The sequence below is a fragment of the Saimiri boliviensis genome, chromosome 20 (assembly GCF_048565385.1).
Source record: "Saimiri boliviensis isolate mSaiBol1 chromosome 20, mSaiBol1.pri, whole genome shotgun sequence".
Classification (NCBI taxonomy): Eukaryota; Metazoa; Chordata; class Mammalia; order Primates; family Cebidae; genus Saimiri; species Saimiri boliviensis.
In genome coordinates, this window is record NC_133468.1 from 17,514,761 (window position 1) to 17,529,827 (window position 15,067).

The following is a 15,067-nucleotide window of genomic DNA, read 5'->3' on the forward strand; positions in this document are numbered from 1 at the left end:
ACATATAGCATAGTAATACTTGACAATATCCATGTTTGTTTTAATGGTCAATAGAGTCCTTTTAATTGTTGGCAGAAATGTTCAGTTTCCATAGAGCTGGAAAAAATAGCTAACTCTCTTAAATACTAAGAGAGGATATAAATTAAAATTTTAAAAATCGTGTTTTCTGTGAGTGGTTTCTCCAGTTTTATTATAGTAGTTACCAAGTAGTTTAAGGAAAGTAAACAAAATTCCATCTCACAGCTCTATAGACACAGTAAGAAATCAGCAGGGAAGGCTTGCGCTGATAAATTAATGCACTCTTGGATGTAAATTTTGACAGTTAATTATCTTTAATTAATTTAGGCATTGTTTGCCCTTCAAGATAAAAAAGGATACCTAGTCATTCTTAGACCATCGTTTTATAATGCGAATGACTTAAGTCGAAACTCCTGTGTGATACACTTTGTTGCAATAATATCCACATTAAATTATGAACATCTCACACAAGGAGACTTGAAAATATGTAAAGGCCCCAATAAATGAAAAATGATGGCCTCAATGCTGAAGGAAAATAAAATTAAATAAATGGAACAAAGTAAAGTTTACATAGTAAGTAGAACATAGGTAGTAGTCAACTTTCAGTAAGGGTCGTTTAAGAGTTGTACAAATGCTAAGGAATTTAAGTAACCTCTCCCTAGTGAGGCTGACCTTACATTTCTGCCTAGGTTGTAAGCTGTTTTCAGAGAAGATAATGGTAAAGCAGACCTAGTACCACCATCTCTCTAGCTACCTAAGAGCACCAGAGCCTATCTTCAGGTCTGCAGCCCACACACACTTTTGCATTTCCTGTTCTGATCTCCCTGGGTGTAATTCCCAACCTTCCTACTCCCTACCTAAGCTTCAAAGTTGTAGAGTTAAATGACCAGGAAGCCCGAGACTGTAAAACTTTGTCTGAAACCGGTTTCCTGCCTCAAACTGCACGTAAGCTCAACTGCCTTCTTTGCTGGCGTCGGCCACCATCTTAGATGTGAGCCTGCAGCCGGCCCAGGCGCCCGAGTTAAAAGTTCTCTTTCATCACTCCTCCAATCTCATATTTAGTTCAAAATAAAACTCTATTAAATCTGAGTTAAGTGTGAGTAATTCAAAATATTTTCTCCATGTTGAGTAATGTTGTGAAATTACTTTTCAAAAAAAAAAAAATTTTGTAATGTCACACAAGATTCTAGTGAATTGAAGAAGGCACCCTAAAACCCTGTAACTGAGCCCCCAGATTTCTCAGTCGTTTGCCTGCTGTTATACATTGAACTTACTACTCAGAGAATGATGTTTTTTCACACATTCCTCAACAGGTTACTGGCTTTCTTGAGAAAAATACGCAAGATTGTTTTACTCCAATTTCTGTTGAGTATATTCCGACTCTCTCCCTACCTTGCCTGAATGCATAAGGCTTGCTCATGCCAGCATGCTCAATGCATTAGCCTGTGAAATACTTTTGCTCTGAGCACCAGTCTCCCTACTTTAGGGAACACACTGCTTTATACAGGGAAATTGATGTCCTCGCAAACTAAAGTTATCAGACATATTACTAAGTTTGAATAAACTTACCTTCAGCGGTCAGTCTGACTTCTCACTCCTGACCAGCACCTTTCTTCTGAAACTGGGGAAAACACCTTTATTAACAAGGCCTCACAATCACCTGATATAGAAACCCTGGAGCTAATAGTCAATTGTCAGTTAGCTACATCTGGAGCTACATCAATTGGTTGTGTAACGAATTGACAATTAACTGATGCACATCAGGTGTATTTCAAACTTTACAAGCCATGTTGTGATAAAAAATATTTTTTTTTCAGCTGAAGAAAAACTAAAGGCTAATGAAGAGAAAAAAGGAAAAGAGAAGACAACAGAATTGTTTCTGATCGTTCCCTATCCTGTGGAGAAGGAACAGAGGGAGGAACCTCAAAAGCTTCAATTCTACCCCTGCCCCATGGTGGAAACGTAGACTAGTGGAACACTCAGCTTCATTTCAATCTGATGTTCCAGAGGATGTTTTAAAAAAGCTATAATACACATTCTTATTTAAAGACTGTTTAAAGGCATGAAGTATAATCTCTGAATTAACTTCAAAGAAACTGCAATTCTGATGCAGATGAGAGGCGCTTAGCTTCAGCAGCCCAGTGGCCCTTTGAAGACCTTTAATTGTATTTCATGTGCTGTATCCACCTCTTTTTCATTTGGGGAAAGAGGAAAGGGGGCAGAGATGAATGTTTTTTTTTTTTTACTTGCATTAGATATAAGAGCTAAGAGGACTGCTAAGGTATTCATGAGGATAATAAACTATTGTTTGCAGTTGGCAAAACTTAAATAAAAAGACTCCATGAGAGAAAGGAGTGACTAGGAATGCGTGTCATCAAACATTTCACTATTTTACCTCCATTACTCTGATCCCAGCCTCTCTTATTTTTTTACGTAGAATCTCAAATTCCTATCAACTATTTAAATAATTGCTTTGTTGGTTTTATCTTATTAGCAAACAAATATACCTTTCCAATCCCTGTTAAACTAAAATATTTAACTTTTTCTTTCCTTTAAATTCATTTTTATGTATTTTCGGGTTCTGTAACTAAAATTATGGAGGCTTATGCAAACAACATGGGAAGAGTTAGTTTGTAGTTTGCAGGCCACATGCAATTCATTGATTAAGCTACTTTATGTGATAAAGTTATTTATGTCAAAATATTACCTTCAGTGCAGCTGGGATTTAAGAATTTTCTTTACCTGCAAAATAACTGAATCAAATGGGAAAAGATTGTATGTGTGTTCGTCCTTTAATTAAAAACATAAACAGAAACACAACTGCACACTATCACCTATGAATTAAAATGCTAATTTCTTTCAAAAGAAGGATTTATTTGATGTCCCTCTTTGAAATATAAGAAATATGCAACAAAGAAAGGACGAGAAAAATGCCTAGGAAGTCATACACACATTTGCAAATCTAATTGAACAAATTCACCACCATTTGATATTTTACTAAAAGAAAAGCAGTCTTGCACCTGGATAAAAGAACAATGCAAACAGAGACAGAAAAAATAAACTGATCTGCTGAACCCCAAAGCAGTAAGATAGCCTTGTTTAGAGTGTGAAATTGAACTGTGAGCAGCAGAGAAAGTTTTTGTCTTAACACTTCCCAAGATCAGAGAGAACTGTAGGTGACCTGCCCCTTTTCCTTTATTTGTGTGAGAAACTAACCTGTTTGAACAACAAGAACAGTCTTAAGGCTGGGGGTAGTGACTCATGCCTGTAATCCCAGCACTTTGGGAGGTTGATTCGGGTGGATCACCTGAGGTCAGGAGTTCGAGAGCAGCCTGCCGAACATGGCGAAACCCCATCTCTACTAAAAATACAAAAAATTAGCCAGGTGCGGTGGCAGGCACTGTAGTCCCAGCTACTGGGAAGTCTGAAGCAGGAGAATCACTTGCACCTGGAGGTGAATATCACAGTGAGCTGAAATCGCACCACTACGATCCAGCCTGGGAGATAAGAGCGAAACTCCGCGTAAAAAAAAAAAAAAAAAGAAAGAGAAAAGAATAGTCTTAAATCTCAAATCCTCATCGGGGTTAACAAATGAAACACACACATGAGCATTCAGGAGAGTTTCCATCAGGACTATTGCAAAGAAGAGTTAAGAGTGGGGAGTAAGTAGAGAGTCCAAGGGCAGGCATGGAAAGAATTACCTTTCCAGTCCATACTCATTAGGGTGCTAATTTGCTAAACTTTGCTGCTTTCCAAATCTAAAATGCATAACAAAATGTCACTTTTTAAATAAAAATGGAAAATCAGATCCATATTTTGTGTTTTCTAATAATAACCAAGCCCCCTCATCATCCTCCACAATCATCTATCCACTCAACCCATTACAGAAATGAAAAAGCTGTGATTAACATCCGAGTTCCTACTGGCACAGAGCACCTATTGCTTTAGGAATGCCAGATCCACATAGAAACTAAAGAACTTCTTACAATCTCTGCGTGGGACGCCAAATAGCTGCCAAGTTAGAGGGCCAATCACACTTCCTCTTTTGCAAACATCCCCACAGACCTCATCAAATTCCAGCAGAATATTGAATCTATAACTGATAGGAACCGGGCTTCAGGTGATACTGTTAACCTCCTAAGGTACTTGTAAGGCCTTTTCAATTTAACCTGCATGTCCTGCCGCGCCTTTCCTGTACCATTGGAAAAATAATGGCTCTCTTCTTTAAAAATGTGGCCTTGGGCATGGGCAGATGCCTGGTGTGCTTATAAAGTTACCTGTCTGCTTTGATATTGGCTTCTTCTTTAATTGCAGTAGTGTTTTGGGTAGAAAGGCCACAGCAGGATTTTTCCCTTTCACTGGCCTGATGAGTACTTTGGGGTCTGTCTTAATAAAGTCCTGTAGGAATATTTTCACCACTGTTCAGAGGAAATGGGGATATCTTGTTAAATTAGTTTCACTCCACAGTGAGGATTTGTTGGGAGGAGGCAGAGCTAGAGATGTTTGCTCAGGAAGAATTGTTTCTGGATTCAGCTTCTTCTTACATCCTGCCCAGGTGGCCTGTGGGCTTTCTCTCTTCATCAGTTCTTTCTGGGGAGGTTTTCCTAGAGTCTCCTGGCAGGGGGAAAGCAATGAAGGCACTGTCTCATGTGGAGCTTGCTTTCTGTGTCTGAGTACAGCCTCTCCTCTCCTGAACATGCCCATGTCAGAGTACATTAAATTCAGAGAGGTAGATTGACTTAGCTATAGACACAGTAGGGAGGCTGCACACAGAAAACAATATCAAATGAGAGCAAGGGGACCTTTCAAAGAAGTAAATTAACTAACAACCAGCTGTGTGGTTAGGAGTCGTGTTCACAAAGCTGTCACAATTCTGCCACCGAGTCTTGATTAGTATTAAAATAACAATTATACATATGTAAGACTTTGGAACAAGGGATCTTTTCCATTTCTGAAATCTCCTCAGTTTTCTTTCCTAACACCTACTCTGCCTTTTTTTTTTTCAGCCTAGAGTGTATTGGTTAGAGCCAGACTAAAGAGTTCTGTAGGGAACTCCATTCTTTGTTGAATTGCAGGCTTCTTATGCAGTAAATCCCAGTAGCCGGGAAACAGTGATTTCATGATTTATTAGCATTCAAACAAACTCTGTATAGCGTCTCCCATTCCCAGTTTCATCCTTAATATTCTATACCAACTCCAATCTTGTATGTGTCTGGGTTTCAGCCTGAATACAGATCGTATGTGAGACTCTAAAACCCTACAGGCTCATTCCAAAAGTACTTTTTATTTTTATGTGGTCAGCTCTACATTTTACCCAGCAAAACTGATAAATTATTAAGCAAATATAGCATTGAGGGAAATGGCGGGAACTCAAGAATACATGAGAGAGAGGAAAGAAATTTCTTACACATTCCAAGATGAAAATATTCACTAATTTTGATTCAGAAAAAAAAACAAAACAAAACAAAACAACAACAACAAAAAAAACGAAGCACCTACTCTGTGCTTAACTGTGTGCTGAGAACTAAGTCACAATCGTAAATTATAAACTAAGTGTTCATTAACTATTTCCATTCAAATGAGATCTCTGTATCCTGAGAAATTAATTGACTTTTCCAAGGTCCCTAAGCTAATAGAACAGCAGAGCCAAGATTGCAACCAAATCTTATTCACCATGCAATTTCCTTTCTACACTAGCACACTACTTACATTTTAGTGTCTAATTTCAAAGTCCAGGTTTTAGAAAGTCCAAGTATATAAGAGTAACACTTTGACTGTGGCAGAATGTCTCAGCTGTGTTTTTAGATTCCCTGGGGGAATTATAAATCTCCTTAAGTGTTTAACCAATTACCTGTTTTAAAATTTATTTTCAACCCACATAGCTTTTGGAGAAAACATTTGCTCTAAATTACTTGGATAATTTAGATGGAATCACATCTTCTGTGCCAGTCAATCCAGTCTACTTTCCAATCATCATTGTTTCAGATAATAGAGAATTCTTTTATTTCCATTTATTTATTTATTTATTTATTTTTTTGAGTCAGAGTCTTGCTCTGTCACCAGGCACCAGGCTGGAGTGCAGTTGCACAACCTCGTCTCACTGCAATCTCCATTTCCTGGGTTCAAGCAATTCTTCTGCCTCAGCCTCCTGAGTAGCTGGGACTACAGGCGCACGCCACCATGCCCAGCTAATTTTTGTGTTTTTTAGTACAGGTAGCATTTCATCATGTTGGCCAGGATGGTCTCCATCTCTTGACCTTGTGATCCACCCACCTTGGCCTCCCAATGTGCTGGGATTACAGGCATGAGCCACCACACCTGGCCTCTTTTATTTCTTCTAACAAAATATCTCACTCAGGTATTTTCAGCCTAATCTTTATACTTTTTTTTTTTTTTTTTTTTTTGAGACGGAGTTTCACTCTTGTTACCCAGGCTGGAGTGCAATGGCGCGATCTTGGCTCACCGCAACCTCCGCCGCCTGGGTTCAGGCAATTCTCCTGCCTCAGCCTCCTGAGTAGCTGGGATTACAGGCACACGCCACCATGCCCAGCTAATTTTTTGTATTTTTAGTAGAGACGGGGTTTCACTGTGTTGACCAGGATGGTCTCGATCTCCTGACCTCGTGATCCACCTGCCTCAGCCTCCCAAAGTGCTGGGATTACAGGCTTGAGCCACCGTGCCCGGCAATCTTTATACTTATTATACCTTCAGTTTTTTGTTTCTTTGCTTGTTTTGAGATGGACTCTTGCTTATTGTCCAGGCCAGAGTGCAGTGGCAAGATCTCGGTTTACTCCAACCTCTGCCTTTAAGATTCAAGCAATTCTCCTGCCTCCACCTCCCCAATAGCTGGGATTATGGGAATGTGCCACTATACCTGGCTAATTTTTGTACTTTTAATAGAGAGGGAAAAGCCCTCTACTGAAAGTACAAAACTCCCCATGATAGTGAGGCTGGTCTTGAACTCCTGACTTCAAGTGAACCACCTGTCTCAGCCTCCCAAAGTGCTGGAATTACAGGTATGAGCCACTGTGCCCAGCCTCTTCAATTTTGTTTTGTGTCTGTGTGTTTTTTTCTCAAATTTAATCTGAACATTACATTAAAAATATTACAGAGGGAGCCGTTAGGTGAATGACCTTTTCTGTGGTTCTTTACACTGTAATCTAGACTTACATTTATTCTCCCATGAAGAGGGAGTCTATAGTTTACATAGGTGCCTTTTCCAAAATAACTATTTATTTTCAGAAGATCACCACTGCTCTGTATACTCCATTTCAGAATAATTGTTAAATAGATGATTGATGGATAGATAGATAAAAATCTGGAATGTTAATGTATAATCTGTTGCCATTAACTGTAATTTTAAAATATTAGTCATTTATAAACATTTGGCATGTTCATGTTTATTCAAAATAAAATTTCCCACATAAATATATGTCTCCACAATTTATCTTTTGTTCTGTTCTCTCTTTTTTTTTTTTTTTTTTTTTGAGACGGAGTCTTGCTCTGTCACCAGGCTGGAGTGCAGTGGCACAATCTCAGCTCACTGCAACCTCCGCCTCCTGGGTTGAAGCGATTCTTCCGCCTCAGCCTCCCAAGTAGCTGGGACCACAGGTGCGTGCCACCACACCCGGCTAATTTTTTCATATTTTTAGTAGAGATGGGGTTTCCCCACGTTGGCCAGGATGGTCTCGATCACTTGACCTCGTGATCCGCCTGCCTCAGCCTCCGAAAGTGCTGGGATTACAGTATCTTTTGTTCTAAAATAACCCAATTATCTGAAATTTGTTGTTCTTTACAAAACACTCATTTAGAATATTTATGCTGCTTATCAGATTCTTTCTATATTCAGAGTATAGACATGTGTCTAGTAATTCCCACTTTTACAAATATATTTTAACAAACGTCTCATTGGATATCTGGTAGGATTTTGCCTGAAGAGTATCACAGCATTGTTTATTGTGCAAACTATTGAAAAATAAATGTGCAACAACAGAGGATGTAATAAACGTATTATGGTACCTTTTATATTACGGACCTACCTACAACTACATGATAAACTTAAAATACACTCGTGATTTATTTTTGAATGGCAATAAAACAGAGGTACAAGAACCACATGAGCATCATTATGTCATTTTTGTATAGATGGAAAAAAGCCTGAAAGAAATATGCACTAAGGTGACACAGTCATTACCCCATAAGCTGCATACCTCCACTGTACCTCGGCTTTCCATTGAAACTGCTCTCTGTAACCCTAATGTGACAGGCAAGCAGTCCAAACCCACGCCATTTTTGCCCCTGTGCCATTTTAAGAAAAACTGAGACTCATAATAAGTAGCTAAGGTCTGTAATTTTCCACCCTACCCAGACAATGTGTAAACCAACGCTTATCTTAACTTCTGTGAACCACTTCAGTAACAATCGGAATGTCCAAAGTTCCCTGGCCCTCAGAATGTCCGAAGCCCCTCACCCTCACCCTCACCCTCACCCAGGAGGTGGTTTACGGGCATAAAAGGTCTTGACACCCTCCTTTCAGGGCCACGGGTTAGAGAGACGCAAGTCCCCGGTGGCCGCCGGCAATAAAGACCCTGTAATTTGGCCTAAGTCCTTGCCTCAGTGGTGATTTCACGCTCGCTCGGTTACAACACTAAGGTGGTTTATTATTTTTAAAATTCTATCTGACGATCTTTTGGTCAGTCTTGAAATCCTGCAAATTGGGTTGATCTAAGGAACGGAAAACTATAAGCTACATGAACTTTTGAGTTTTAAGTTTATTCTTTAACATATCCTCCTCCTTTTCTGCTCCCTCTTTCTCTCACATGTTAACATTCTACAAATCTATGGTCTTTTCTTTAGCTAACATCATTGATTGTGTCAAAACATTAAATGCTTCTGGCATTAATAGAGTTATCTTTTGTCAGAATATTTCCAAAGAAAGGATCAAGACAGAGGAAAACAGAGAGGGCATAAAGTACACTGGGTCCAAGCCAGCAGACTCGCTCTCCCTGAACCTCAGTTTCCCCCTCAGGAATGAGGGGATTAGAACGTATCACTTTAGAAAGCCTTCCTTGCACTGCTATTTCATGACCACGGGGGGGAGTAATGCATATCAAAGGGAGACAAAGCTGTAGATAGGAGAAAAAGGCACCCCCTAACAATTTCATACTTAAAACCCAATTTTATTGTAGTGGCTTCCAAATGGGCGTGTCTATCCAAATCATCTGGGGTTCTGCTAAAAGTAAGCCAAGGGTCCTTTCTGAATCCATATATCTGACCTGGGATTTAAATGTCTGTACTTGAAGCACCCCAAGCAGTTCTGATACAGCAGGACTGTAAACTACTGCTTGGGAACTACAGCTTGAGGATAATGTTCTAAACATATTTCCATCTTAAAGTCAGATAAGAAGAACAACTCAGAAAGCATTTGATTGACTTGTTTCTGAATAACATCTTCCTACTTTTTCTAGGCAAGAAAAGCAGAAGATGCAGCCAAGCCAGTGATGTTATTTTGATTAGCAGCATAGAACACTTAACCACCATGTTTTGAAAGTATTTGTATTCACAGCCATTTTCCAATAAACATTTTCTATTAAGGGTCAAAGGGTTAAAAGGCTCTTTGTTAATTTGATAAGGTACTGAGTTACTTCGTATTATATCTATTTAAAATCTCAGCTTTTAATGTGACCATTAGACATAGAAGAAATCAATGATTTCATCACCTTAATAGGGCTATTGCTCCTGTGTTCATTTTATTATATGGAGCTCCAAGAGTGCCATTGGAGCTGGCTTTGAACATTTCAAACAGATTCGATTTTAGTTTCTGATTCAAAATTCAGTCGATGTTCTTGAAAGATGAGAGCATGTGATAGAAATTATACATCAAAATAGCATACAGAAAAAAATAATCAGAAATATAGCAATAATGGAGAGTCCTGCTCTGAGAATACAGAGGGAGGGCATGAAAAAGCCAAACACCTTTATATTTAGCTTTCTATTTCTATATGAGGACTCTGTCATCAAGGTAAATTTTCTGATTTCATTTCTTACACACACACACACACACACACACACACACACACTCTCTTTCTCACACACACACGCACACCAAACTTGAAATGATTTTTCTTATTACAAACTTTTTCTGCTTGGAAGTACAAATTCGTCATGAAAGTCTCAGCCCATTTGAGTGCTCTTTTCAGAGATGTTTGATGCAAAGACCACATGTTTGGCCAGAAACGGTGGCTCACACCTGTAATCCCAGCACTTTGGGAGACTGAGGCAGGTGGATCACCTGAGGTTGGGAGCTCAAGACCAACCTGACCAATGCAAAGAAACCCCGTCTCTACTAAAAATACAAAATTAGCTGGGCTTGGTGGCGCATGCCTATAATGCCAGCTACTCAGGAGGCTGAGGCAGGAGAATCCCTTGAACCTGGGATGTAAAGATTGCACTGACCCAAGACTGCACCTTTGCACTCCAGCCTGGGCACTAAGAGTGCAACTCTGTAAAACAAGAAAACAAAACAAAACAAAACAAAAAACACATGTTCTTGTTTGTCTGTCATATATGAAAACTCTTGGCAGGACAGATTGTCATGCTAGTGAGGGAATCCGAGGCTGCAGCCTGTGAAGGGCTGGGTAGATGTGTCCGATATAGGGGAAAATTATCATGCTCATATGAACTCACACCTAGATCACATCTTTCAGTTTTAGTTCTAGTATTATCAATTATAAGGTTGATATATTGATTTTCATGTCTCTCAATTGTGTGCCTATTTCTAAGCTGGATCTTAAGATTCAACTTTATGAACCTGTAAAATCCCACCTAAGAGATCCATGGAGAACCTTCAGGGAGTTTAGGGACCTCTCCAAATTTCATAGAGAATTTCTATTCCAGAAGACAGAACTGATTTTTCTAATTTCTATCCTTGTTGGAAAACAAAAGCAACCCAGGGAACCTCTTTATACAAGGTTACTACAAATTATAGAAGTAGTTTAAGTTAGTTACAGATCTGTTGGCTATAGTTTTTCTTCTGTTTCTGGTAATATACAGCACCAGCCCTCACCTAGAAATGGGCATGTGGACCTGAAAAGGGTGCCATGATTTACTTAGACATGGATACACAATCCAGGCCTGCCCAGTCAGACCCATTTCTAGATTTACAGGGGTCTTGAAGTTACTAGAGAAAATATTTCCCTTTTCATCTCCATTTTAGTTTCAATTTCCATTTTAAGTCGGAAAATGTAAATTGGAAGGCATTTAGCAGTCATGTTAATCACGTTCTCCATCTCTTAAAGAAAGTTTTTCCCAAAATGCATGGTAATTGACCAAACAGGTGAAGAGCCTATTATACCTTAAGCCTTTTGGCAAAACCATTGCATAATCCCATGAACACTGATTTGCACAAAGCCAATTTGAGCATGCTTAAAATAACTTTATATACTAAAATAACTTTTTCACAATAGAAGTAATATATTCTTACTGTAGAAAATCAAATCAATACTGGGACAGAAAATAATTATCTCAAATGTAGATCAAAATGTTGATGTGTTTTTTGCAGTATGTTCTCCGTTTGTTTGCTTTTACAAAACACCATATATTCATACATACACACATACAAATAAACTTCCAAAGTATACATGTTTTTTAACTCTTTTTGTTCACTAAACAATTTAGCATGAAAAATTGTATAGCATCCTTTTTTTTTTTTTTTTTTTTTTTTTTTTGGCAGAACTTACTACACAGTGAAGACTTACTCATGATCTTACCTTCTGACTTTCCTTTCTTCCAGGTGCTAGGAATTGTTCTACACATTGAGGATATAGCACTGAATGAGAAAGGTGGACTTTCTCTTTACATGAAAATTTTATATCAGTGAGTAAGGCTGACATTAAACAAGAAAGCAAAATATATCCAAAGAGGACAAATAGTAACACGCAAACAAACAAGATTGTGTGATAAAAGTAACAGGGAATGGGAGGGGATAGTACTCAATAGGACGATTAGTCCCTGGAGGAGATGAGAATTGAACCTGAACTTCATGAGAAGAAGCAGTCAGTCATTTAGTATTGGGATGAGCATTTTCTAGGGAGAAGGATTTACTATTGCTTGGGTCTTGCAGTGGAGACAAGCTTAGTGAGTTTGAGAAATATGAAATGGGTGGTGGTTCAATTACAGTGGGTAGAGAGGGCAAGAGAAGATATGGTTAGAGAAATAAGCTGGGAACAGGTGATATGGGAACTTGGAGGGCATGTAGAGGAATCTGGATTTTATTCTAAATGAAACAAAAAAAAATTATGAGATTTTAAAAAGAGGATGGAAACAATATAGGAAATTTAATTTACTGAGATACATCTGTGGCTTGCATTATCCTGGGGGCAATAGAAACGAAGAAAAGTAAACAGACCTGGGTACATTTTGAGATAGAATCAACAAGGTTTGCATTTGGGCATTGATAAATAACCTGAGCCTCCATTCCCTCATCTGTAAATAAAATCAGTGGTGTTCACGTAGTCCTGAGCTCCCTTCCATGGACTCTGTCATGTTTTTGCAAGTAGCACACACATTTTAATAGTACTTTGATGTATAGAAAATTCTGAGGCAGTATCTTATTTATGCTTTTCTAGTGATAGCTGCTTAATTTCTGGAAAATTACATGGGTGGAAGAGAAAATCATTGGTGAAGTTAAACTCCTTTTCAGAGAAGCTGTCCTGTTGGAGGGTGGAGATGGCTTAGTGAGCTCAGCAGCTGGTTCAAACATTTAGAATCCCTGGATGCAGAGGCTCAGATCTCAGCAGGACTCACTCGACCATTCATCCTTCCAAGGTAGATAAATTGAATGTTGCACAATTTAGAATGTGTGTGTCTTTCAGATAATGCCTTAGAAAGCAAATTCTGTATGAACATTAAAGACTACATAGCACTATAGAGGAATAGGGGCCACCCCTGTGTCCTTGGCCTAAATTTCCTCCTTCCCTAACGTGGTAGGGTAGACTACTTCAGATACCAATATTTTACTGTTGCTAAGTCCATGCCGTTTGCTTGGTCACTAGAATCTTTCAGAATAAAATGAACTTTATTAACAAAAAAAACTGTTTTGACTTACTATGAGTGCCTCCAAAGTTGACTCTAACTTCCCAGTGCTTTTTAATGATGTCCCCATCACAGAGACTTCAGCCCTCACAGACTGGAACAAACACATTTTGCAGGTGAAAGGTAGCTTGATCTCTCCTATAGGAGGTCTGTAGTCAAGTTCTGATACCAGGGGAAATTCCACCACTGAGGACTCCCTGCCCTGAAGATAACCCAGTTGAAGGCACTGAAAGATGTGGAAAAGGACACTATGAATAAATGAAGGTCAGGAAACCCAGTCACAGTCACCAGACAGTTGCACTTTTAATTTTTATTTCACAGATTACCAAACTTCGAAATGAATTTGGATAGAGATTCAACACTGAAAGTCTGGATAATTTATTTAGCCACAATATCTAATACATTTTCAAAGACTTTATACAAGTAAACCATTTAACAATATATTATACATTCTTATTTTTTAAATCATAGAAAATTTTCATTCATTCAATCATCATATAGTGGTTTCGTATGTATTTTTATCCCTCTCCTCCCTTCCAATGCTTTCCATTCCTTGTCACCTAGAGACCTGTTCCTTTCTAAGAAATTTGTCAAGTGGAACCCATTACCAGGCAATGAACCCAAAGAAATGAGGAGTCAAAGTTTTGACTTCTGAGTTCCAAAAGCAGAAGATTACATGAAAGGCAAAATGAAAAAGAGAAGTATCAGCCCTGATAGAGCAAATTATTTCTGCCTGCTGGAGTCTAGATAAAATTGACAGATTGGATGAAGGCCAAAGGAGGTGAGCTTGAAGGATGATAATAAAGAAGTGAAATCAGGGATACAAGGAACAAGATTTGAAAGAAGTGGGGACAACACCCAGAAATATCTCAGCATCTCCTTGAGTCAGCAACAGAGGGCCACACAGGAACTGAATAAGTCCTTTAGGCCAAAACACAGTTCATTCATTCCATTAGATTTTATTGGGTACTCATCATGGTGCCAAACATGGTGTCAGCTGATAAAAACAGAATAGTAATATATTGTGGCTGGGCACGGTGGCTCATGCCTGTAATCCCGGCACTTTGGGAGCCTGAGGCGGGCGGATCATGAGGTCAGGAAATGGAGACCATCCTGGCCAACATGGTAAAACCCTGTCTCTACTAAAAATTAAAAAAAATAATAATAATTAGCTGGTCATAGTGGCATGTGCCTGTAATCCCAGCTACTTGGGAAGCTGAGGCAGGAGAATCACTTGAAGCAAGGAGTTGGAGGTTACAGTGGGTTGAGATTGTGCCACTGCACTCCAGCCTGGCAACAGAGCGAGACTCCATCTCTCTTTCTTTCTCTCTCTCTCTCTCTCTCTCTCTCCCCATACATACGTACATATATATGTGAATGTATATACAGTAATATATTAATATATGTTCATATATAAATTCCATATATAGTGAGAGCTAGTCATATATATATTTTATATATATTTATATTTATTTATATATAAATATATATGTATATATTATATATAAAATATATATAATACATATATGTATATATTTTTATATATATACACATCTATATATATGACTAGCTCTCACTATATATGGAATTTATATATGAACATATATTGCTAGCTTCGAACTCTTCAGAAGTTCAAAGTTAGTTTTAGAGATAAATATAATTATAATACAGAGTAAAATCATCCAGGAGGTCTGAGAAGGTGATAATTGATTTGAATACTGCAGATTTCTGAGAAAGAAATTTTTATGGCAGGTCTCTTTTTAGGTACAACTGAATGATTCCCAAGAGATCACCTCCCATCCCTGCTCTCTTCCTCTTGGAAAACAGAGGAATAGGAACAATAAGCTTCATATCAATAGAAAATATGAATGAAAGATGTGTTGCTAAGAAGGATTAAAGAGCCAAAGAAAGTTTAGGACATATGAGGGTTTTTGTTTGTTTTACCTTTTGTGCTGAT

At 38.4% G+C, this 15,067-nt stretch overlaps 1 protein-coding gene across 10 annotated transcripts in view; it reads right to left on the bottom strand.

Annotated features, from left to right (window-relative positions):
- TENM2 (teneurin transmembrane protein 2) overlaps positions 1-15,067 on the bottom strand; it is a 3,817,113-nt gene that overhangs the window by 2,519,730 nt on the left and 1,282,316 nt on the right. Inside the window, exon 2 of one of the 10 annotated variants that reach the window (XM_074390354.1) lies at positions 13,124-13,336. The exons of 8 other annotated variants lie outside the window; for them this stretch is intronic. The gene's annotated coding sequence lies outside the window, so the exon portion shown is untranslated. Of the gene's footprint in view, positions 1-13,123; positions 13,352-15,067 lie in introns of those variants that run through there. One more of the 10 variants, XM_074390355.1, reaches the window with a different exon arrangement.